Consider the following 25239-nt stretch of genomic DNA (forward strand, 5'->3'; position numbering starts at 1 on the left):
GAATTTCTGCCTGGGAAATGATTAAAGCCAAACTCTCCAAACTAATCTCATCCAAAAAATAAGAGAACAGCCTGCCATCACACCTGCACCAGGCCATTTCCGCTCATTCCCAGAGCCATATTCACTGTCCAAGACAAGATCTTCCCTTGCAGTCTCAGGATTTTTTCCAAATTCATTTCTCAACAAGCAGATAGCCCTGCCTGGTTCTATCATCTGCCAGTTGTTAACTATTAATATTCCAAATGCACTCACCTGCAAACTGGTTAAAAAAATAGTAACTATCTGGGGCAAGGAATATGAAAAGTACACAATGAAAACAAGAAAGATTAAGAATAAGCCTTTGCCAGGTTATGATTTTTACAGATCGCTCTTGGGGAGAGGAAAGCCTTCTAACCCTTCTGTTCCTTGATGATTAACATTATTTTATTACAAAAATTTTTAACTGTTATAGAGGTAGCCTTTTTAATTAGGTTCATTAGTCTATAATCATAGCTACATATGGAAATGCAAATTTCTAAAATGCTCATTTTTCATTTCATTGTCTTTGTTACCAATTGTATAAGACTATCTTCTCTCAAATTTCTTTCCATGGAACTGGCATAATATCCTCTCCATGGCATCCTTGGCAGAATAAACCTTTCCTGAAATGATCGGGTCCTTTTTCTTGAATTGCCTTCTACAAATGAACATGGTAACAACTTATTCAGGAGCTTTTGCCCAGTGAGATGTACTGCCTCTGTTTAAAATGGCAACACACATTATTTCTACTTGCATGGGTAAAAAAAAATTAATGGTCTGTGAAGTATATTTTTATACAAACTAAAGATATAAAAATAAATGGCCCATGGCTCTGAAAAGTTTTCTCAATGTATTTCGATAAGACATACTCAACCAGAATTCTCCATTCTTGAGAATTTTCTTCTGATATGTTTGGGCTTCTTTTCTCTTTAGTAGTACTGGCAAATCTTATTATGAAGATGAACAGTTATCACTGGAAATGTCAAAGATTTGACAAAGTACCAATTTTCAAATTCAAATTTCTTCTCTTTTTCAGTGAATTGTTATGATTATTACAATTTCTATTCTTTAATGACAATAAAATTTAATTTACTCTTCTCTTTTACACTTTTGCATGAAATACATCATCTATGTAAAACAGTATGTTCACTATTCACATTTTAGAGAGAAATAATAAAATGATCATCATTATACTAACAACCTTAAGAAACATAGTTTTGCGGTAACTGTAGGTGCCTGTATTAGAGTTCTCAAAAGGAACAAATTCAATAAAAAATACATGTGTTATTATATAATGGAATTATTAGGTAGGCTTACAGGAGCAGAAGCACTAAGAGTCAAAATGGCCATCTGTGAGATTATGAGCAGATGAATGGAAAATGGTCGTCTGCATGCTGGAGAGCTGGAGGATCCAGCAGCAGTGAAAGGTCAAGGCCAAGAAGCTCACTGTAGAGTCAGTGGTGCAAGTCTATTGGAAGGCGAAAGAAACTGGAGTCCAATGTACAAAGCAGTGGCAAACATGGTAGCTCCTCCAAAAGACTAACACTTCCCTCTTCTTTCCCTTTTTAGTCTGTCCAAGATACAAGCCTATTTGTTGGTGCCACCCATCCCTAGCCTACCTGTTGGCTGGCCTACATGTCAATCATACATAGACACACCTAGAATTTACTAATCTAGGTGGTTCTTCCTCAAGTTGACATATCACAGTTAATAATTACAGCACCCTGTGGGCACCTCTCAAACTGCATTCCTCTCCCACCTCCATCCCAGGTAACTACTAATCTAAATTTTATGTTATTTATTTCCTTGTTTTCTTTATGGGTTTGCCAACTTTTTGTGAACCTATTGAAAATGTCTCTTCTAAAATGTCTTATGAATGGGATCATACTTTGTGGATTCTTCTGCAATTTGTCTGTTTTATTCCAACTACAGTTTTGAGATCCAGGCATTCTAATTTATGTAACTGAATTTTCACTGCTATATAATATTCTATATAATATCTCATTGATAGAAAATTAATAGTCTGCAATTTATTTATCCAAAATTTTAATGATTGCTAATTTCACCAGTGAAAATATCTCAATAATTACCATTTCTCTGATTATTAATGAGTTTGGATATCGTTTCAGATTGTTATGAGCAATCTGAGTGCTGGAGGGTCAGAGGACCTAGTAGCAGTAGAAGGCCAAAGATCTGGAAGTTCACTAGAGAATGTTTCTTCTTCTGCAAAATTGGTGGGGTTTGAGGTTATTGTTTTGTTTTTTGTTGTTTGTGTTTGTTTTGGCGTTTTGGGGGGGTTGTTTTTCCCCAGTACTGGGGATTTAACCCAGGGCCTTCATACTGAGCTGCATCCCCAGCCTTTTTTTATTTCTTATTTACAGATAGAATCTAAGTTGCCCAACAGGGCTCAGACTTGCAGTTCTCCTGACTCATACTCCGAGAATGCTGAGATTATAGGCATGTGGCACCATGCCTGACTCAAGTAACCCCACGTCTCTCATTAGACTGTTTAATATCCAGCCTATGTTCAAATTCTCCTAATCTGTTGGTTGTAATGTCATGTATCTATTGTCCCAGCTACTGAGGAGGCTGAGCCAGGAGGATCACTTGATTCCACAAGTTGGAGACCATCCTGTGTCTTAAAACAACAAGCTGGGCACAGTCATGCACACATGTTATCTCTTTTTTTTGTATATTTTATTTGTTTATTTATTTAGGTTTTGAGACAGGATATCACTTTGTAGTTCACTCTGGCCTTGAACTCCCTGTGTAGTCCACGCTGGCCTCAAATTCAAGGTAATCATCCTGCCTCAGCCTCCTGAGTGCTGGGATTACAGGCATGTACCACCACACCTGGCACACACATGTTATCTTAACACTAGGCTGGCAAAAATTCTTTTGTAGAAACTTTTGCCTGTTGTTCTACTCTTATCTTTTCATTCATTTGTTCCTGTATCTACCCCCATGTATTTCTTTATTCATTAACACTGCTTTCTTTCAATGAATAGGAATTCTTGATTTTAGTGTACAGTTATAAACCTTTTCCTATGGTTTATATGTGTCATGTCTTGTTTAAGAAAACCCCTCTTTGAGATCATAATGTTGTTCTCCTATATCATGTCTTCTAAATTTTTTATAATTTTACCTTTCACATTTAGTTCTTTAATCTACTAGGCATTGTTTATTTATGAGACAATGTGAGGGTCTTTTTATATCATTAAACATTTAGCCTCACACAATTTACCAACATGCACTCTTTTCACATGGATTTGCAATGCACTCCACCTATCATATATGAAGGATGCATCTAAACACTAGTCTCTTCCCATGTCTGAGTACTGTTTCTGAACCAATACCACACTGTACCACAACTACATTGTCATACTGTTTTTTTTTTTTGGTACCAGGGATCGAACTTGGGTCCTTGCGCTTGCTAAATCCACTGAGATAAAACCACTGAGCTAAATCTCTGGCCCTGTCATACTTTTTACAGTTCAATAATTATAAAACCTTCCATTTCATGTGGAGATATTTCCAATATGGGGGTTTTATTGTGTTTATACTAAATTTGTAGATAAATATATGTGAACCTGCCATTATTTGCAATATCGAATTGTGCTCTTTGTAGTATATGTCTCTCCATATATTTGAATAGTTTTAATGTCTTTAAAGAAAGTTAATGATTTTTTTCATACAGAACCTCCACATTTTTGTTACATTTATTCTTAGGCAGTTAACTTCTGGTAATACTCTAAATGATAAATATATACAAATGATCTTATGTAGAAATGCAGTAGGCTGTCAAAAAAATGAAATTTCTGTTTAGGTATAATACACTCAGAAAAATACACAAATCATAACCATATGCTCTATTGAATTCGCAAAGTCAATCTGTCCATGTGGCCACTGCCTATATACAAAACTTGGCCAATACCAGCACCCAAGAAACCTTCAGTGGCAAAACCACTATCAACTTCCTCCCCAAAGAGAAGCACTTTCTATCACCAATTTCTGCCAGCATTATTTTTGCCAAGTCTTATATCATATGTACTCCTTTCTCTCAACTACTATGGATGTGAAATTAATTCATGTTATTGTACCTATCCATAGCTCATTCTTTTAGATTTCTTATACTACTGAAGCAGGGCTTAAAGGAAAACAAATTTTTCTCAGCCTTGGGCAGTTTCCCCTCATATCCCCCCCAACCCCCATAGCTATAACTCCTTGTTCTGGAACAGATAAAATTGGCAACTATGTCCTGTAAACAAAGTTTATGTCATCTTGATCTCACAAGATTCACAAGGCTCTATATTCTTTCAAGGCTAAATTGCAAAACTAACTGCCCTTGTCTTATTTCTGTAAACTCACTTACTATGTCACTAGAAAGACCAACCACTTTGACCAAATGTATAAAAACCGAAACTTTTTTTCATTCAAGGTTCAGCCTTTGGACATTAGTCCATTGAGCTGGTGTTCACCTAAAACATAGAATAAAATCCTGTTTCTGAGTGATCTCTCCTGTCTCGTAAATCCCACAACACTTCTACACTGTTTCAATCTATAAATACAATGTGTTTATCCATTCTCCTTAATAGTGGATTTCTACTATAGTGTATATCATTTCCAGTTTTTATTATTACCAATAAAACTGCTTTGAACACCCTTGTGTTTGTCTTTTGGTGACAATATGCATACATATCTATGTTGGATATTACAAATAGAGCTGCTTTGAATGCTGCTCTATGTGTCATTTGGTGAACATTTGTACCCAGGAGTAGAGCTGCTAAGTCAGAGTATGTTCATGTTTATCTTTAGTGAATACTTCCACATGTCCATAAAAAGTGCAAAAATTTATACTTTCACTAGCATTGTAAGAGAATTCATTTGTTTCACATCCCCTTCAACACTTGGTATTATGTCTCTTTTAATCATTCTGGTGGATGTTTTAAAGTATCTTACTGCACATTTTTAACTTGCATTTCCCTGATGAATAATGAATTGGAACACCTTTTTATATTTAATGACTACATGGCTGAATTTGCAGTTTTCAAGGTATTCGTTCAAGTCAATTGCCCATTTTTCCTATTCAGATGTCTATCTTTATCACTGATCTGTAGGGTTCTCAAAATTCTGGCTACATGCCTTCAGCTGTATGTATTGCTGGTACCATTTTCACCCTGTGGCAGGCCTCTTTGCTTAAGTAATATTTTGTGATTAACAGAAGCTCTTAATTTTAATGATGGGCAAATTATTAATAGCAAGAAATCATCACCTACCCTTGAGGTCACAAATATAGTCTCCAATGTTATTTTCTAGAAACTTTATTGTTTTTATTTATTGTTTTATTTTGCTTTGCCACTCATACACAGAACTAAATTCTGTTTCAAACTGATTTGCTGAAGCCTCTAAAGTAGGGCTTCAATTTTGTTTTTTCCCATGTGATTATCTGATCAAATCAGAACTGTTACTTAGAGGATTATCATATTCCCACTACTCTGCCAAATTTGCCATAAACTAGAAGACAGTCAGCTTATAGGGCTTGTGTTTTTCTCCACTGATACATTTTCTTAATTTTATATAAGCAATATCCCATATTAATTAAATTTATAGTAAAATCAATCATGGTATCAGTAGTCTAAATCTTCGTGGTTGCCATTTTTCAAGATTATCTTACATGTCTATATAAATTTTATAATCATTATCAACTTACACACCACATACAACTTTGTGAAAATTTTGATTGAGATTGCATTAAATTTATAGATTCATTTGTATAGCAGTAATGTATTCATAATACAGAGCCTTCTAAAGTATGAACTTGTCAATTCCTCTCTAAGTCTTAAATATTTCATAGATTTCCATGTAAAGAATTGTTTTCATTATATGTACTCTTAGCTATTTGGCTTGTTGTTACTATCAACAGGATTTTAGAACTCTGTTTGCTATCTGTTGGTATTCAGAAACACATTAATTTTATGATGGCCTTATGTAAATGGCTTTATTAAATTCACTGATTCATTCTAATAACTTATCCATAAATTGTGTTGGACACTTTTTATTTATGTCTTATTAGGACATATTTGCCATACATAATAATCACATTCATCACAGGGAATTTGTATCTGTACATAATACTATGTCTTTTTTAAGTGATTTTTTAATTTATATAAATTTCAGTTAAATATTAATATTAAACATGATACAAGTTTTTGTATTTAACAAGAAACAGTTTGAAATAGCCTTTTTAATTATATTGTTGTATTTTGGGGAAGAAGGAAATTTATCTCCACATAGTCTGTTTCAGTAATAACTTTACAATTTTTATTTTCAAGCCTAACCTTCTGAAAAATTGTAAATGACTTTGAAAAAAAATCTAATCTTCATATATTAATGCTTACCACACAGCATAGCAAGATTTGGTAATCCATCTTTGTTCATAATTGAGACAAAATTTTTCTTAGTTTTAGTTTAAAATTTACTTTTCACATGAAGCAACAAGTTCACAAATAGGAAAAGATTTAAATATAATAAAATTGCCAGATTCACAGAGATACTATTTCTTGATAGATTTCCAAAATTGTAAGACTGTCTTTGTGTATGTTTTTGAGATCAGTTCTATCACTTTATAAATATCTGTGTATAAAAAGTTCTGCTAAAATATCTCTATCAGAAAGGCAGCATAAATTTCTATTACAATGGTTGAAATTTCCAAAGCTTTACTTCTCCTGCAAACATCAGAAGATATAGCTGAATAAGAGTAAATATAGCTATTATTTGATCCATAGTTTAGAACATATGTCCAGTTCTTGAGGGAAGTGAATAAAGCCTAGTATCTTTTTTCTTTCTCTTAGCATTCCTTTTATTAATTTTATTGGTACATTTTAGATATACATAATGATAACACTCATCATAGGGCATTTATAGCTGTACATGATATATCTTGATTCGTCTTTTCCCATTCTTCTCCCCTTCAACTCCTCTTCCCCTCCTTTTTTAAAAAAGCTTTGTTTTCATTTTTTTCTTTCTATTCTTTTTCCTTTTCCCTCCCTTCCTTTTCCTCTCCTCCCTCTCTAGTTCCCCTTCCCTATTGAATATTTTCTTCCTATTTCACAATATCTATTATATGTTTTGGTCTTTATTCTTTCAGCTTCTCACACCAGAGAAACTATGCAATATTTAAACATATGTGTCTGATTTATTTCACTTAAGATATGGTCTCAAAGTGCATCCATTTATCTAGAAATGTCTCAAGTTTAACCGTGTTTATGGCAGAGTACTACTCCACTGCATTAAAAAAAAATATTTTCTTTATCCAGTCACCAGTTGGTGGGCATTTGAGCTGTTTCCAAGATTTAGCTATTACAAACTATGCTGCTATAAACATGTGTGTGCATATATCGCTGTGGCATGATGCTTTTAATTCTTTCAAGAAGATACCAAGAAAAGGAATAGCTAGGTCAAATGGAATCTCTAATCCTAGTTTTTAGAGGAATCTCCACACTGATTTCCACACAGTTGGACCAGTCCCCACCAACAGTGGAGAAGGGTTCCTTTTTCCCCACAGCCCTGCCAGCATTTGTTATTGGTTGATTTCTTGATAACAGCCATTCTTTCTGGAGTGAGATGGAATCTAAGTGTTGTTTTAATTTCCATTTCTGGAATGACCAGTCACATTGAACATTTTTTTCATACATTTATTTTCTGCTTCTACTTCTTCATTTGAGAAGTATCTGTTCATTTCAGATCCCCATTTTGGATTGGGTTTTGAAATTTGAGGGATCTGATTTTTTAAGTTCTTTATATATTCCAGATATTAGTCTTTTGTCTATGGAATACCTGGCAAAAATTTTTCCCCACCCTGTGGGTTGTCTCTTCACTCTGTTGGTGGTTTCTTTTGCTGTACAAAAGCTTTTAAATAAAATGAGATCCCAGTAGTTCATTCTTTGTAATATTTCCTGTGTGATCAGAGTTTTCTTCATAAAGTCTTTGCCTACACCTATATCTTCAAGAGTTCTACCTATTCTATCTCCAGCAGATTTAGTGTTTCTGTTTTAATATTTAGACCTTTGATCCATTTTGATTTGAGTTTAGTGCATGGTGAAATATATAGGTATAGTTTTAATCTTCAGCATGTGAATAGCCAGTTTTTCCAGCACCGTTTATTAAAGAAGCTATAATTCTTCCAGTGAAGGTGTTTGGCCCCTTTGTCAAAGATAAGGTGGCTGAGTGTGCTTAGAGTTGTTTCTGAATCTTCTAACTGTTCCATGGTCCTCAGGTCTGTCTTTTTGGTTGGTTGGTTTGTTTGCCAGTACGATGATCATTGTGGTCTGTAGTATAATTTCAAGTCAGGGATTTTGATGCTCCCTGCCTTGCCTTTATTGTCCAGAATTCTTTTTGCTATTCTAGGTCTGTTCTGGTTTCAAATGAATTTCAGGATTGTTTTCTCTAGTTCTGTGAGGTATGCTATTGTTATTTTAATCAGGATTCCATTAAATCTGTATCACAATTCTTAAAGTATGGCCATTTTCACTATATTCGTTCTTCCTACTCAAGAACAAGGGATATCTTTCCATTTTCTGATATCCTCTTTGTTCTCCTGTTTCAGAGTACTGTGTTCAATGCAAAAGTCTTTCACTTCCTTCATTAGATTAATTCCTAAGTATTTCATTTGTTGGATGCAATCATGAAAGGTGTTGTTTTTGTAATTTCTCTTTCAGTGAGTTCATTATTTGTATACAGGAATGATATTGATATTTCAGTGTTGACTTTTATCCAGCTATGCCACTGAATTTGGTTATCAAATCTAGAAGTCTTTTGGTGGAGTTTTTGGGGTCTTCTATGTAGAGTATCATGTCATCTGCAAACAGTAATAATTTAACTTCTGCTTTTCCTATCCTTATTCCTTTTTATTTCTTCCTCTTATTTAATTGCTTTGGCTAATGTTTCCAAAACTATATTGAATAAGAGTGGTAACAGTGGACATCCTCGTCTTGTTCCTGATTTATAGTGAAAGCTTTCAGTTTTTGACCATTTAGTATGATGTTGGCTATTGGTTTGTCATAGATAACTTTTATCAGATTAAGACCTTGTATTACAATTTTCTACAGGGTTTTATCATGAATAAGTGTTGGACTTTGTCAAATGATTTTTCTGCATTTATTGAGATGATCATGTGTTCTCCTCCTTGACTCTGTTAATACAGTGTATTACATTTATTGATTTGCATATGTTGAATCATCCCTGAATCCATGTGATGGATTCTACTTGGTCGTGGTGCATATAGTCTTTTTGATGATTTGATGCTTTCTGTTTTCCAGTATCTTACTGGGGATTTTTGCATCTATGTTCATTTAGGAGATTGGCCTATAGTTCTCTTTTTTGGCTGGATTCTCCTCTGGTTTTGGTATCAGGGTAATGCTTGCTTCCAGGAATGAGTTTGGGATTATTGCTTCCCTTTCAATTTCATTAAAGAGTTTAAAGAGTAGTGGATTTAGCTATTCTCTAAATTTCTTGTAGAATTCACCATTAAATCCATTAGGACCTGGGAATTTCTTTGTTGGTAGTTGTTTTATTACTTCTTCAATTTCATTGACTGACATTGGATTATTTAGAATTGTTACATCTTCTTTACTCACCTTTGGTAATTCATATATATCTAAAAATCTGACTGTTTCTTCTGAATTTTCCATACTAGAGTACAGGTTCCCAAAGTAGGTACTGATGATCTTCTGGCTTTCTGCAAGATCCATTGTGATTTTGTCCTTTTCAGACCTAACTGCATAGATTTGGGTCTTTTCTTATTTTCATAAAGTTGGTTAAGGGTTTGTCTATTTTATTTACTCTTTCAAAGAACCAACTCTTTCATTCATTAATTCTTTGTATTGTTTTCTTTGTTTCAATTGCATTAATTTCTTCTCTGCTCTTTATAATTTCCTTCCTCATATGTGCTTTGGGTTTATCTTGCTCTTTTTCTAGAACCCTGAGGATCAACATTAGGCTACTTGAACTTGCTCTGTTTTCCTGATGTGGGAATTCACCACTATATATACCTCACATAGGGCTGCTTTCTTTGCTTTCCATAAGTTCTGATATGTTACAGTGGAATTATCATTCAATTGTAGAAACTGTCTAATTTCTTCTTTAATTTCATCTGTGACTCATTGGTTGTTCAGGAGGGTATTATTTAATTTCCAAGGGTTTATATATTTTTTGTGACTTCTTATGACATTTCCAATTGGATTGCACTGTGATGTGATAATATGCATGGGATAATTTCGATTCTTTTGCATTTATTTAGGCATGTTCTATGAGCTAGTGTGTGGCCTATTTTGAAGAAAGTCCTGTGTGCTGCTGAACAGAGTATGTATTCTGTTGTTTTTGAGTGAAACACTCTGTAGATATCTACTAAGTATATTTGTTCAAAAGTTTGGTTCAGCTCTGGTATTTCTTTCATGGTTTTTTTGTCTTTTTTTTTTTTGTCGATTTGTGACAGTGGGGTATTGAGGTCCCCCATTACAATTATGTTACTATTATATTACAGTTGTATGTGCCAGCATTTGGTATGTATATATATATACATATATATATGTGTATATATATATATATTTGTGATTATCTCTTCCTCTTGGATTGTTCTCTTAACAAGTATGTAGTGACCTTCTTTGTCTCTTCTGATCAGTCTTGGCTTGAAATCCACTTTGTCTGCAAATGGAGTAGCTACCTCTGCTTTTTTCTGAATTCCTATTGCAAGGAATATTGTTTTCCGTCCTTTTACTTTCAGTCTATGAATTTCTTTTTGAGTTAAATGTGTTTCTTCTTTGTAGCACATTGTTAGATCTCATTTCTTAACCCATTCTGCCAATCCATTTCTTTTGATTGGTGTTATGGTTTGAGTCTACATGTCCTCCCCCTGACCAAAAAAAAAAAACCCTCATGCAGTCATAGGTGGCTGACTATAGTATGTGATGCTAGGCGTAAGGGCCTATGATTACTAAACCACTACACATGAATGATCCTAGATTTGGCACCACCCTAATCCTAGTACTCTGAACAAAAGGGGCAGAAAGACACTTTTAAGGCCCCTTGTTGCTTTTGCTACCATGTGGTTACCATGAACTGTCTCTCCTCTGCCAAACCACCCTGTCTTGGAGCTAGCCAATTATGGACTGAAACCTCTACAAACTGTAAGCTAAATGAACCCCTTCCCCTTTAATTTGGGTGTCAGGTATTTTGTCCCAACAATGAGAGAAAGGAACTAACACAATTGATGGATTGAGACCATTCAGATTGATAGTTATAATTGATAGGTATTGACTTATTCTTTTCATTATATTATTTTCTTGTTGTTGGTTCCCTTTCTTTCCCTTCTATTTAATTGCTTGCTTTGTCTGGTGGATTCATTCCATTGGGATTTCTGGGATTGTCTTTTTCGAGAATATCCTTCAGAACATTTTGGAGTGTTGCTTTGGTGGTCATGATTTTACCAGGTGTTCTTTATCATGGTAGTATCTTACTTCTCTATCAATTTTGAAAAATAGTTTTGCAGGGTACATCAATCTGAGTCAGAGGTTGTTTTCTCTCAGGGCTTGAAATTCTTCACTCCAGGCTCTCCTTCACTTAAAAGGTTTGTGTTGAGAAGTCTGTTGTGATTCTGATGGGTTTTCTCCTATAAGTGATTTATTTTCTCTAACAACATTTAATATTCTGTTCTTGTGTTGAACTCTGAAATCTTGACTATGCCTTGATGTAGCTTTTTCTGATCATGACTGTTTTGAAATTCTAAATGCCTCATTTACCTGTATGTCAAATTCTTTTTTATGCTTGGAAAGTGTTCGACTACTACTTCTGTGAATACATTTTTATGTCCTTTGTCCTATCTGCTGATTTTTCACTGATTCCAATTAATGTTATATTAGTCTTCTTTGCATCATCTAGCAGCTGTTGGATGAATTTCTTGTGGTCCCTTGCTATTTTTAAGAAGTATTTCATTTGATGATCACTAACCACAACCTTGTCTTCTAGATCTAATATTCTGATTTTATATTGGTTGACTCTGCTGTATATATTTTTGGTAAAATTTTTAATCTCCTGGATTTCTATTTCAGTCCATTTTATGGAATCCAGTTCTTTTTTATGCTGGGCATTCATGGTTTGCATATCTTTTCTGAGCTCTTCTACTTTTTGCATGTATCTACTCTAGATTTACTAACCATTTCCTTTATTATGGTCATTATCTCTTCAATTATCTGTGGAATTATTTTTATTTTGGCTTTATCAAGAAGCTTATTTATCTGTTTTGTTACTTCTGCTGCTACCATTTCAGAAAATTTTCTATTTCTTTCATCTCAATGGTTGCTGGATTTGCCTCAGGAGAATTGAAGATTTAGGGTTGCATCTTGCTTCTGTGTTTTCTGATTTTTTTATTTTTTGGTTTTTGTTTGTTTTTCTGCATTGAGGCTTGTAAATTATTTATGATAAGTATCTCTGTTATTAGTATGGAGAACTCTTTAGGAAATGAACATTTTTCAGAGATATTTTCTGGCATAGCTGGCTTTTTTGGCCTTTGAGTCTGTCCCAGGATCCTGCCTCATCTATTTACTAGGGATGAAAAGTTTGGCATAGCACCCAGTTCTTTGGTCTTGGACTATAGTACTTTTTATGACCTGCAGACAATGAAGGTATTGACATATAAGGAAGATCAATTGATCACAAAACTATGTCATCTTGGCTAAAGAAGTACAATCAATAATAACAACAGCATCAAACACAGAGTAGATAATGACAAGCTGTGATAACTAACAATTTGCCAAATTTAACCATGGGTACAAGATTTATAGTTATATAACAAAATCTAAGACAAATCAGAAAATTATATACAGTAAATATCCATTCAAATCCTTGCTGGGTTCTGGAGACCCACTTCCCGCCATCTCTTCCTTACATTGCTATATTCTAGCCTCTTGACTCCAAATCTCAGAGAGGCTGTTTCTCTGCTGCTTACCTCTCTGCCATCTTCTGGAAGTCAATATCCACTCAATAGTGCAATTTTATGCTAAGGGGAGAAAATTTAAAAGGGAGAAGAGGAAAAAAATAGAGAAATGAAACAAGAAAAAGAGATTAGAAGCAAGGCTGAAGGACAAAGGATGATTGATTACCCAAGCCTCAGGAAACTGGTGAAGAAGACAGAAGGGAAAGAAAAAAGGAAAAACCAAAAACAAGAATAAAACAAAACTAAAAACAACATTCACATTCACAAAAAGATTTCTTTAAACAAACAAAAATCTAAAAAACAAAAGCAAAGAAAAACAAAGAAATTTGCATGTGACTTCAAGCCTGTAGTTATCATTTGAGGCCTAGTTTTGTTGCAGTGTCCAATTCAAGGTGTGAGTCTGCTCTTACCGGTAAACAAAGGAAATAGATCCCAGATCTGTGCTGGATAATCACCAGCAAATAGGCAGTAGGATTAGAGCAGAGTGCCAGGTCTGGGACTTTCAAATCCATGCAAATTCAGGCTAATCCTGGCCTCTGGTCATGGGAGTGGAGCCTTTGTCATTTAGCTTATAACATTCTGGGTGTCTTTTCCTGGCCTGACCAAAGCTCCTTGGCCATGGATGTCTCCTACTGTCCCTCACCCACCACTGTGGGGGCTTAACACTGGGAGCCCTGAGATGATGCCAACCTGCAGCTGCTCTGAGTCCCAGGCTCAGTTGGCCTCTCCTTAGAATAGTCTGGTCAAGACACACTTGGCCACCTCACCTTTGACAAAGGAGCCAAACACCCTCACTGGAGGAAAGATAGCCTCTTTAATAAATGGTGCTGGAAAAACTGGGTTTCAATTTGCCAAAGACTAAAACTAGACCTATATCTCTCACAAAGCACTAAATTAAAATTGAAATGGATTAAAGATCTAAATATAAAAACAGAAAGGCTGAACTGGCTGGAACAGAGGTTAGGTAGAACTCTTGAAGACATTCGTGTAGGAAAAGATTTTAGGAACAAAACCTCAGTTGACTGTGAACTAGCACAAACAACACGTAGGATCTCTTCTTACTAAAAAGCTTCTGCACAGCAAGAGAATCCACCAGCAGTGTGAAGAGACAACCCAAAATGTGGGAAAAAATTTTCACCACCCATCCCTCAGACAAAGGTCTACTACCTCAAATCTATAAAGAACTTAAAAAATCAGACCTCCCACACTTAAAGACCCAATCCAAAAATGGGCATCTGAAATGAACAGACATTTCTCACACAAAGAAGTAGAAATGCAAATACACATATGAAAAAATGTTCACCATCACTGGTCATTGGAGAGATGCAAATGAAAACAACACTGAGATTCTACCTCACTCCAGAAAGAATGGCTGCTATCATGAAATCAACCAATAAAAAATGTTGGTGGTACTGTGGGGAAAGAGGAACACTGCTCCACTGCTGGTGGGAGTGTAGACTGGTGCAACCACTGTGGAAATCAGTATGGAGATACCTCAAAGAACTAGGACTGGAAGCCCCATTTGACCCAGCTATTCCCCTGATAGGGATCTTCCCCAAAGAGTTAAAAGAATCATAGCACAGTAATATATGTCCATCCATGTTCATAGCAGCACAGTTTGTAATAGCTAAAACTTGGAAATAGCCCAAATGCCCATCAACTGGAGACTGGATCAAGAAAATGTGTTTATTTTATAAAATGGAGTACTACTCAGCCATCAAAAATGAGAAATTAGAGACATTTATTGCTAAATGGATGCACATTGAGGTGATACTCTTAAGTGAAATAAATAGGACACACATGTGTAAATATTGAATAGTTTCTGTAGTGTGAGAAACTGAAAGCGTAAATAAGGATGAAAAGGTGTAATAGATAATGTGAAATAGGAAGAAAAGGGGCAAAGGGGAAGGGGAAGTGGGAGGGGTAGTGGAAAGGAAAGAAAGGAATGGAATTAATATGAGAAAATAGAAAAATAGGAAAACAATCTTTGTAAATAGGGAGGAATGGAGGGGTTGAAGGGAGGGCAGGGGAAGAGGGAAAAAAATAAGAACCAAGATAGTATGTAAAGGTGCAAATCTCCAATGCTGAATGTCATTATATTGTATACCTAAAATGAAGCAATAAAAGGATATACAAAAAAAAAAAAAAAAGAATAGCAGTCACACAGAACACGCCAAATCAGCCCGCTGCAGACAGGCAGGTCTATGCACGCCCTACTGAGGTCCCGAGTCACACGAAAGATGCCGAATCACCCCACTGCAGACAGGCAGGTCTCCCCATGCCCTACTGAGGTCCCAAGTGGCACGGAACACGCTGAACCAGCCCACTGCAGACAGGCAGGTCTGTGCACGCCCTATCTAGGTCCTGAGTCATGCGAAAGATGCCGAATCACCCCGCTGCAGACCAGCAGGTCTGGCCACGCCCTACTAAGGTCCCGAGTGGCATGGAACACGCTGAATCAGCCCACTGCGGACAGGCAGGTCTGTGCATTCCCTACCGAGGTCACAAGTCACGCAGAAGACGCCAAATCACCCCGGGGCACACAGGCAGCCACCTGATTCCACACTAAAAGACCCAGAGGCCACCAGACCACCAGACCAAGGTACTGACTCCCACTGCTCCCAGCCTAGAAGTAGGGGCTTCTGAGCCATCGTCCCACTGCTCCTGGTCCACAGGAAGGGGCTTCCTGGTCACCATCCCTCCCGCTGCTCCCAGCCCAGAGGATAGGGCTTTTGGGCCACCTTCTGTCCCACTAATACTGGCCCAGAGGAAGGGGCTTCTGGGCCACCATCCCTGCCACCGCTCCCGGCCCAGAGGGAGGGGCTTCTGAGCCGCCATCCCACTGCTCCTGCTCCAGAGGAAGGGGCTTCCCAGCCACCATCCCTCCCGCTGCTCCCAGCCCACAGGAAAGGGCTTTTGGGTCACCATCCCTACCGCTACTCCCGGCCCCTGTCCCACCTCTCCCAGCTCAGAGGAGGTAATCCGTGCAGGTGCTAACAGCCCACTGCCCCAGTCGAAAAGACAAAACACATAAATAAACCTCAAAACCAGACTTCCAGATCACCTACAGCAACCCCAAAGGGAAATGAGATGGAACACTCTGATACTCAACCACCTGGACCCACTGAACTGGCAACAAAAGGGGATCTGGAAAAAATGAAATCAGAAATAATTTCTCAGGTAACAGGAGAAATTGAGCCCCTAGTGCAAGATATGATTAATAAATCTAGAGAGGAGCTGAGGAACATGATGGAATCCCAACATAAGAAACAAATGGAATCCATAAAACAGATGCAAATAGATTTCCAGGACATGAAAAATTCCACTGAAAGTCTACACAGCAGAATGAGCCAATGTGAGGACAGAATTTCAGATAGAGAAGATAAGATTGTAATTAGTGACCAGGAAAAGAAAAATTGCTTCAAAACTGTAACAGAACATGAGAAATCAATCCACCAGCTGCTAGATGATGCAAAGAAGAATAACATAAGACTGATTGGGCTCAATGAAGAAACAGGAGAGAGTGCAGATGACATAAAAAAATCTCTTCACAGAAACAATGGCAGAAAATTTCCCAAGCAAGGGAAAAGAGCTTGACATACAGATAAGTGAGGCATATAGGACTCCAAATAGCCTTGATCAAAAAGAAATCTACATATAGGCATATAATTGTTAAGATTCCAGAAACATAACAGAAGAACAAAGTTCTCCAAACAGTCAGAGAAAAGAAACAAATCACATACAAAGGAAAGCCCATCAGAATCACAGCAGACTTCTCAACACAAACCACCAAGGCAAGAAGAGCTTGGAGTGACATATTCCAAGCCCTAAAGGAAAACAGCCTCCAACCCAGATTGATGTACCCTGCAAAACTATCTTTCAAAATGGATGGAGAAATGAGATACTTTCATGACAAAGAGCACCTTAGGAACTTCGTGAATACCAAACCAGCACTCCAAAAAATTTTACACAATAGCCTAGGAACAGACATTGAGGATCACAACCCCAGGAAGCAAAGCAGAATGAACCCATCTGGCATGACAAGAAATTCAATGGAAAGGGGGAGAACCCAACAAAAAGAAAAAGTCGTGGCAATGACAAGTCAATACGTTTCAGTTATAACCATCAATGTTAATGGTTTCAATTCACCAATCAAAAGAAATAGACTGGCAGAATGGGTCAAGAAGCAAAATCCAACAATATGCTGCATACAAGAAACACACTTAATTCAAAAGGAAACTCATAGACTGAAAGTTAAAGGGTGGAAAACAATACTCCATGCGACAGGAACCTGAAAAAAAGCAGGAGTAGCTATCCTCTTTGCAGATCAAGTAGATTTCAAACCAACACTGATTAAGAGAGATGAAGAAGGACACTACATCCTTGTAAAGGGAAGAATCCAAGAGGAAGAGATGACAATCATAAATATCTATGCACCTAACACTAGTGCACCCAACTATATAAAACAAATACTAACAGACATGAAAAGTCATATATGCACTAATACAATTGTAGTGGGGGACCTCAACACCCCACTGTCACAAATAGATAGATCAACTAGACTAAAAATAAGTAATGAAATACTAGAACTCAATCGAACTCCTGAACAAATGAACTTAACAGATGTTTACAGAGTCTTCCACCCCACAAAATCAGAATACACATTCTTCTCAGCTGCACATGGGTCATTCTCCAAAATAGACCACACACTCACACATAGAACATGTTTAAGTAAGTCCAAAGGAATTGAAGTTATCCCCTGTATAGTATCAGACCATAGTGCAATGAAATTGGAGATCCACAGCAAAAGAAACTCAAAAAATTTCACAAACACGTGGAAATTGAACAACACACTTCAGAATAACCAATGGGTCACAGAGGAAATTAAAGAAGAAATCAGACAGTTCCTTCAATTAAATGACAATGACAATACAACATATTGGAATCTATGGGACACAATGAAAGCAGTCTTATGAGGGAAATTCATAGCAGTGAATACGCATATTAGGAAAACAGAATGAGCCCAATTAAACAACCTGATGCTGAACCTCAAGCTTCTAGAAAAAGAAGAGCAGGGCAACCCCAAAGCTCATCAAGGGAGGAAATTATAAAGATCAGGGCAGAAAGCAATGCAATGGAGACTAAGAGAATAATACAAAAAATCAATGAAGCCAAGAGTTGGTTCTTTGAAAGATTCAACAAAATTGACAAACCTTTAGCCAACCTTGTCAGAAAAAGGAAAGAAAAGGTCCAAATCCATGAAATTGGGAATGGAAAGGGTGAAATTACAACAGACCCAGCAGAAATCCAGAGGACCATCAATACCTACTTCCAGAACCTATACACCAATAAGATGGACAACACAGAAGAAATGGACAGATTCCTAGATACATATGAATTACAAAAGTTGAACGAAGAAGACCTAAAAATGTTGAACAACCCAATATCAACCAATGAAATTGAAAATGTAATTAAAAACTTATCAACTAAGAAAAGCCTGGCCCCTGATGGCTTCACTGCTGAATTCTACAAGACGTTTAGAGAGGAACTGCTACCACTACTGTTTAAACTCTTCAATGAAATTGAAAGGGAAGCAATACTCCCAAATTCATTCCTGGAAACAAGCATCACCTTGATCCCCAAAGCAGAGAAAGACCCAACTGAAAAAGAGAACTATAGGCCAATCTCACTAATGAACATAGATGCAAAAATCCTTAACAAGATAATGGCAAATAGAATGCAGAAGATCATCAAGAAGATCATACAACCTGATCAAGAGGGATTCATCCCAGGGATGCAGGGATGGTTCAATATCTGAAAATCAATCAATGTAATACACTATATCAATAGAGCAAAGGACAAAAACTATATGATTATCTCCATAGATGCAGAAAAAGCATTTGACAAAATCCAACATGCATTTATGATAAAAACCCTACAAAAAATTGGAATAGATAGTCTCTACCTCAATCTGATAAAATCCATCTATGAAAAACCAACAGCCAATATCATACTAAATGGTCAAAAACTGAAATCCTTCACAACTAAAATCAGGAACAAGACAAGGATGTCCAGTATCACCACTCTTGTTCAATACAGTTCTGGAAACATCAGCCACGGCAATCAGACAAGAGAAAGAAAGAAAAGGAATAAAGGTAGGAAATGAAGAAGTCAAATTGTCATTATTTGCAGATGACATGATACTCTATATAGAAGACCCCAAGAACTCCACCAAAAGTCTTCTAGACTTAATAACCAAATTCAGTCAAGTAGCTGGTTACAAAGTCAACACACAAAAATCAATAGCTTTCCTCTACACGAACAACAGACTCACTGAGAGAGAAATAGGGCAAATAATTCCTTTCACAATAGCATCCAAAAAACTGAAATACCTAGGAATCAACCAAATGAAAGAAATCAAAGACCTCTTCTCTGAAAACTATGGCACTCTGAAAAGAGAGATTGAAGATGATATCAGAAAATGGACAGACATCCCCTGCTCCTGGGTAGGAAGGATTAATATAGTGAAAATGGCCATACTTCCAAAACTGCTATGTAGATTTAATGCAATTCCAATTGAGATCCTAGCAGCATACATCATGAACCCTGAGAAAACAATCCAAAAATTCATTTGGAACAAGAAGAGACCCAGAATAGCAAAGGCAATTCTAGGTAACAGAGACATGGCAGGGGATATCACAATCCCCAACCTGCAACTATACTACAAAGCTACTGTGATAAAAACAGCATGGTACTGGCAAAGAAACAGACTTGAGGACCAGTGGAACAGATTAGAAGATGCAGAAACGACGCCAGACACACTCAGCCATCTCATCTTCCACAAAGGAGCCAAACACCCTCACTGGAGGAAAGGTAGCCTCTTTAATAAATGGTGCTAGAAAAATTGGGCTTCAACTTGCCAAAGATTAAAACTAGACCTGTATCTCTCACCATGCACTAAACTAAAATCAAAATGGATTAAAGATCTAAATATTAAAATAGAAACTCTGAACCAGTTGGAACAGAGGTTAGGTAGAATCCTTGAAGACATCGGTGTAGGAAAAGATTTTATGAACAAAACCTCAGTTGCCCATGAACTAGCACAAGTAATCAACAAGTGGGATCTCTTCTTATTAAAAGGCTTCTGCACAGCAAGAGAAACCACCAGCAGTGTGAAGAGACACCCCACAATGTGGGAAAAAATCTTCACCTGCTCTTCCTCAGACAAAGGTCTACTATCTTGAATCTATAAAGATCTTAAAAAGATCAGACCTCCCAAATTTAAAGACCCAATCCAAAAATGGGCATCTGAAATGAACAGACATTTCTCACACAAAGAAGTAGAAATAGCAAATAAATACATGAAAAAATGTTCAACATCACTGGTCATTCGAGAGATGCAAATGAAAACAACACTGAGATTCCACTTCATTCCAGAAAGAATGGTTGCTATCATGAAATCAACCAATAACAAATGCTGGCGGGGCTGTGGGAAAGAGGAGTCCTGCTCCACTGCTGGTGGGAGTGTAGACTGGTGCAACCACTGTGGAAATCAGTATGGAGATACCTCAAAGAACTAGGACAGGAAGTCCCATTTGACCCTGCTATTCCACTGCTGGGGATCTTCCCCAAAGAATTAAAAGAATCATACCACAGTGATATATCTGCACCCATGTTCATAGCAGCACAGTTTGTAATAGCTAAAACTTGGAAACAGCCTAAATGCCCATCAACTGGAGACTGGATAAAGAAAATGTGGGTTTTTTATAAAATGGAGTACTTCTCAGCCATCAAAAATGAGAAATTAGAGACATTTATAGCTAAGTGGATGCACATTGAGGTGATACTCTTAAGTGAAATAAATAGGACACAGATGTGTAAATACCGAATAGTTTCTCTGGTGTGAGAAACTGAAAGTGTAAATAAGGACTAAATGTATAATAGGTAATGTGAAATAGGAAGAAAAGGGGCAAAGGGGAAGGAAGTGGGAGGACTAGGGGAAAGGATAGAAGGGAATGGGATTAATATGAGAAAATGGAAAAATAGGAACAAAATCTTTGTAAATAGGGAGGACTGGAGGGGTTGAAGGGAGGGCTGGGCAAGGGTGAAAAATAAGAACCAAGAGAGACTATGTAAAGGTGCAAATTTCCAGTGATGAATGTCATTATATTGTATACCTAAAATGTACAATTGATTAGAATGAATAATTGATAATGTAAAATAGGAAGAAAAGGTCCAAAGGGGTAGGGGTAGTGGGAGGGGCAGGGGAAAGGAAAGAAGGGAAAGGAAAAATGCTGAGAAATGGAAAAAATGGAAATAAAGTCTTTGTAAATAGGGAAGGGTGGAGGGCGTGAAGGGAGAGCTAGGAATGGGGAAAAAATAAGAAACAAGATTCATTATGTAAAGGTACAATTCCCAATGAGAAATGTAATTGTGTTGTATACCTACAATGTACCAATAACAGAATTTAATAAAATAAAAAAAAAAAGAATAGTCTGGTCAAGCACTCTCTCTGGGGCATATGGCAATGCTTGGTGAAAGTTCACAACTTGAATGTTTGTAAGTTGAGGACTTACTGTACTCAGATACTAATAAAGAAAAAAAACCAAGAAAGTATAAACAAAACAACCAAGAACTCCTGGACATGGTTAAAAGAATAAAGCTACAATTTTTGGTGTAGAAGAGGGTGCCAAGGTTCAGACCAATGGCGTAAAAAATCTATTCAAAGAAATTATAATGATCATTGCCTGCTGCGCAAGCACAAGGACCCGAGTTCAATCCCCAGTACCAAAAAAAAGAAAAGAAATTATAATGAAAAATTATAATGAATTATAATGAAATTATAATGAACTTCCCAACCAAAGGAAAGATAATAGACATTCAGGTATGGGAGGCATTTAGAACCCCACAGGTAAGACCAGAAAAGAACTCCCCCACATCACATTGTAGTTTAAATGGCAGGAGTACAGAACAGGGAAAGAATAATGCAGGCTACAAAGCAGAAATGCCAACTCACTTATAAAAGTAAACCCATCTGAATAATTGTAGGCTCCTCTGCAGAAACCCTGTGGGCCAGGAGGGCATGGATGAACAGGCCAATAACATACACTGGAGAAAAGATAGTCTTCTTAACAAATGGTGCTGGGAAAAATGGGTATCTACTTGTAGAAGATAAGCTATGTACCTATTTCTCACGCTGTACTAAAATCAATGCAGAATGGATCAAAGATCTAGGTATAAGACTTGAAATTTTGAGTTCGCTGAGAGAAAACATAGGGTAAACACTTGAAGCCATGGGCACAGGGAAAGACTTCCTGAATAGCACTCCAGTAACCTAGGAAATAATATTAAGAATCAACAAATACAACTACATCAAATTTGAAAGTTTCTGTACAGAAATGGAAACAACTAACAAAGTATACAGACAGCCTATAGAATGGGAGAAAATTTTTGTCTGCTACTCTTCCAACAGAGAATATCAAAAAGGCATAAGAGAGGGTAATAGGCCAGGTTGATATGATCAAAATGTATTGTACACATTGAAACCCAGTATTTTGTAAAATTAATGGGCATGAATAATAAAAGGAAAATAAATATCAGTTCCCTACTCCCATCTTTGTGGTATGTGATTATACGGGTGATTTTGAAATAAGAATTAGGGCAAAATTGGAACCCAGAAAGCAGACAGATGCTTAATTTGTTCTTATTCCATTATGAAGTCACAAAGTATGGTGAAAATATATTTTTAAGTCTGTTGTAATAAAAAGGAAGTTGTGGTAAAAAACACAAAAAAGCCATTTTCATCTACCTTTTCTACCACTTCTACTTAAAGATGTCCAACCATATACCACTAATTCCCCTACACTTTGAACACATTATCCCCATTGTCCTTGACAATGTGTCTTTTACTACAATAAGTTTTCTTTTAATTTAAACTTTCCCCATATTTTTGGTCACCCTTTGTATGTCCTTGTTCAATCTGGACCATAAGACCACTCACTTCACTAACACCTTCTATGCAATCTAGATTTCCCTACCTCTTCGGCTTTCTGCTACATCAATCTCCAAGTCTAATATCACCAATAGCCAATATTTACTACTCATTTTTGACACACAGTAAAATCAAGGAGAAATAAACACTGAATAAACACTCCAGACTTAGTTTGGTTTTTTAGTTGCTTTTAACAATCCCTAATTTTAGAAGTCATGTAGCTGAGCACTGTGTTATTAGTCTCCCCATAGCTCTGCCTTAGATAGCATGTCTGACACATGGGTCGTGGTGATACCTATTACTTAGATTACTTACCTGTGATTTAAGGCTGCTTAAGTCTTCATTTATGCTGTTCACTGGGTGACATCAGAGGATGAAAACCTCTACCTTCTGGTTCTGCTAACCCTGCCATTTTCTGAATCAGCATCCCATGAAGAGCTATGAAGATTTTGCTATACATGTGCAAACCACTGATTGCTTTGCTTTTCCTTGCCTGCAATCACCTTTCCCTGTATCTTTATTGACCCCATTTCTTTATCCCATAAATACCTCTAACCTTAATCCTGTGTAAAATGGACTTCAGACTTGCTATTCCACCTCCATGTTTGGCTACTGCATGAATAAACTTTCTCTTCAGTGACTGGCAAACTGTTCCGCAGGCCAAATGGGCCCAGTTCCATAACAACGACACTGAGCTGGTTCCTCATACAAGCCAACATTCTGATATTATTAGTTCTAGAATCTTTGTGTTCTTTTTTATAATATAAAAAGTGTGGCTCTCTTCCATAATAAGAAAAATAAGAAAAACTTTTAAAGTAAATATTTACTGAGTAAAGGCTATTAGAAAAATATATACATTCTTGTGAATGCTTATACATATGTATTTATCCATCTAGAGTTCAGGGAAAAAACACGAAAGAAGAAAGCTGGGTAGAAAGATTTGTATCACTCAAGAATAAAGTTCATGAGGAAGCTCCCCCACCGCCATCCCAAGCTCCTAGGGCAGAGAAGCTGAGCCAGTCCCAAAACCCGGAAGGAAGCTCTCCCTCCACCATCCCAAGCTACTAGGGCAGAGAAGGTGAGCCACACGGGCGCCAGAAGCACACACACCCCCCAACCGTGGAAATGAGAAGATGCGTAAATAAGTCTCAAAAACAGACTTCTGGATCACCTACAGCAACCCCAAAGGGAAATGAGATGGAACAATCTGATACTCAACCACCTGGACTCTCTGAACTGATAACAAAAGAGGATCTGGGAAAAATGAAATCAGAAATAATTACTCAGATAACAGCAAAGATTTTGCTCATGGTGCAAGACATGATTAATAAATCTAGAGAGGACGCAGATAAAAAAATAAAGGATCTGAGGAACATGATGGAATCCCAACATAGGAAACAAATGGAATCCATAAAACAGATGCAAATAGATTTCCAGGAGATTAAAAACTCCATCAAAAGTCTGCGCAGCAGAATGAACCAATGTGAGGATAGAATTTCACATACAGGAGAAAAGATTCCAATTAGTGACCAGGAAAAGAAAAATTGCTTTAAAATTGTAAAGGAACATGAGAAATCAACCCAGCAGCTGCTAGACAATGCAAAGAAGAATAACATAAGACTGATTGGAGTCAATGAAGAAACAGGAGAGAGTGCAGATGACATTTAAAAAACTGTTCACAGAAGTGATGGCAGAAAACTTCCCAAGGAGGGGAAAAGAACTTGACATACAGATAAGTGAGGCATATAGGACTCCAGCTAGCCTTAATCAAAAAAAATCTACACATAGGCATATAATAGTTAGGATTCCAGAAATCCAACAGAAGAACAAAATTCTACAAGCAGTCAGAGAAAAGAAACAAATCACATACAAAGGAAAGCCCATCGGAATCACAGCAAACTTCTCAATGCAAACCCTCAAGGCAAGAAGAGCTTGGAGTGATGTGTTTCACACCCTAAAGGAAAACAGCCTCCAACCCAGATTGATGTACCCTCAAAACTATCTCTCAAAATTGATGGAGAAGTAAGATGCTTTCATGATAAAGACCACTTCAGGAACTTCATGAATATCAAACCCGCACTCCAAAAAATTTTAGACAATACCCTAGGAAAAGACAATGAGGATTACAACCCCAGGAAACCCAGCAGAATGAATCCATTGGGCATGACAAATTAAACACAAAGGGGGACAATCCAACAAAAAGAAAAGTCATGACAGGCTTTTAACACTTTTAACTTCATCT

The 25239-nt window shown here is 36.9% G+C and overlaps 1 long non-coding RNA gene across 1 annotated transcript in view; it reads right to left on the reverse strand.

The window, feature by feature from the left end:
- Positions 1-23975, reverse strand: part of LOC110349415 (uncharacterized) — a 168031-nt gene extending 144056 nt beyond the window's left edge. Inside the window, exon 1 of the long non-coding RNA XR_002395354.2 lies at positions 23554-23975. This is a non-coding gene — a long non-coding RNA (uncharacterized LOC110349415). The remainder of the gene's footprint in view (positions 1-23553) is intronic.
- Between the last annotated feature and the right edge of the window lie 1264 nt (positions 23976-25239).

Source organism: Heterocephalus glaber, unplaced genomic scaffold (genome assembly GCF_053883595.1).
Source record: "Heterocephalus glaber isolate CG9 unplaced genomic scaffold, H.glaber_assembly_v1.0 deba00001444, whole genome shotgun sequence".
NCBI lineage: Eukaryota > Metazoa > Chordata > Mammalia > Rodentia > Bathyergidae > Heterocephalus > Heterocephalus glaber.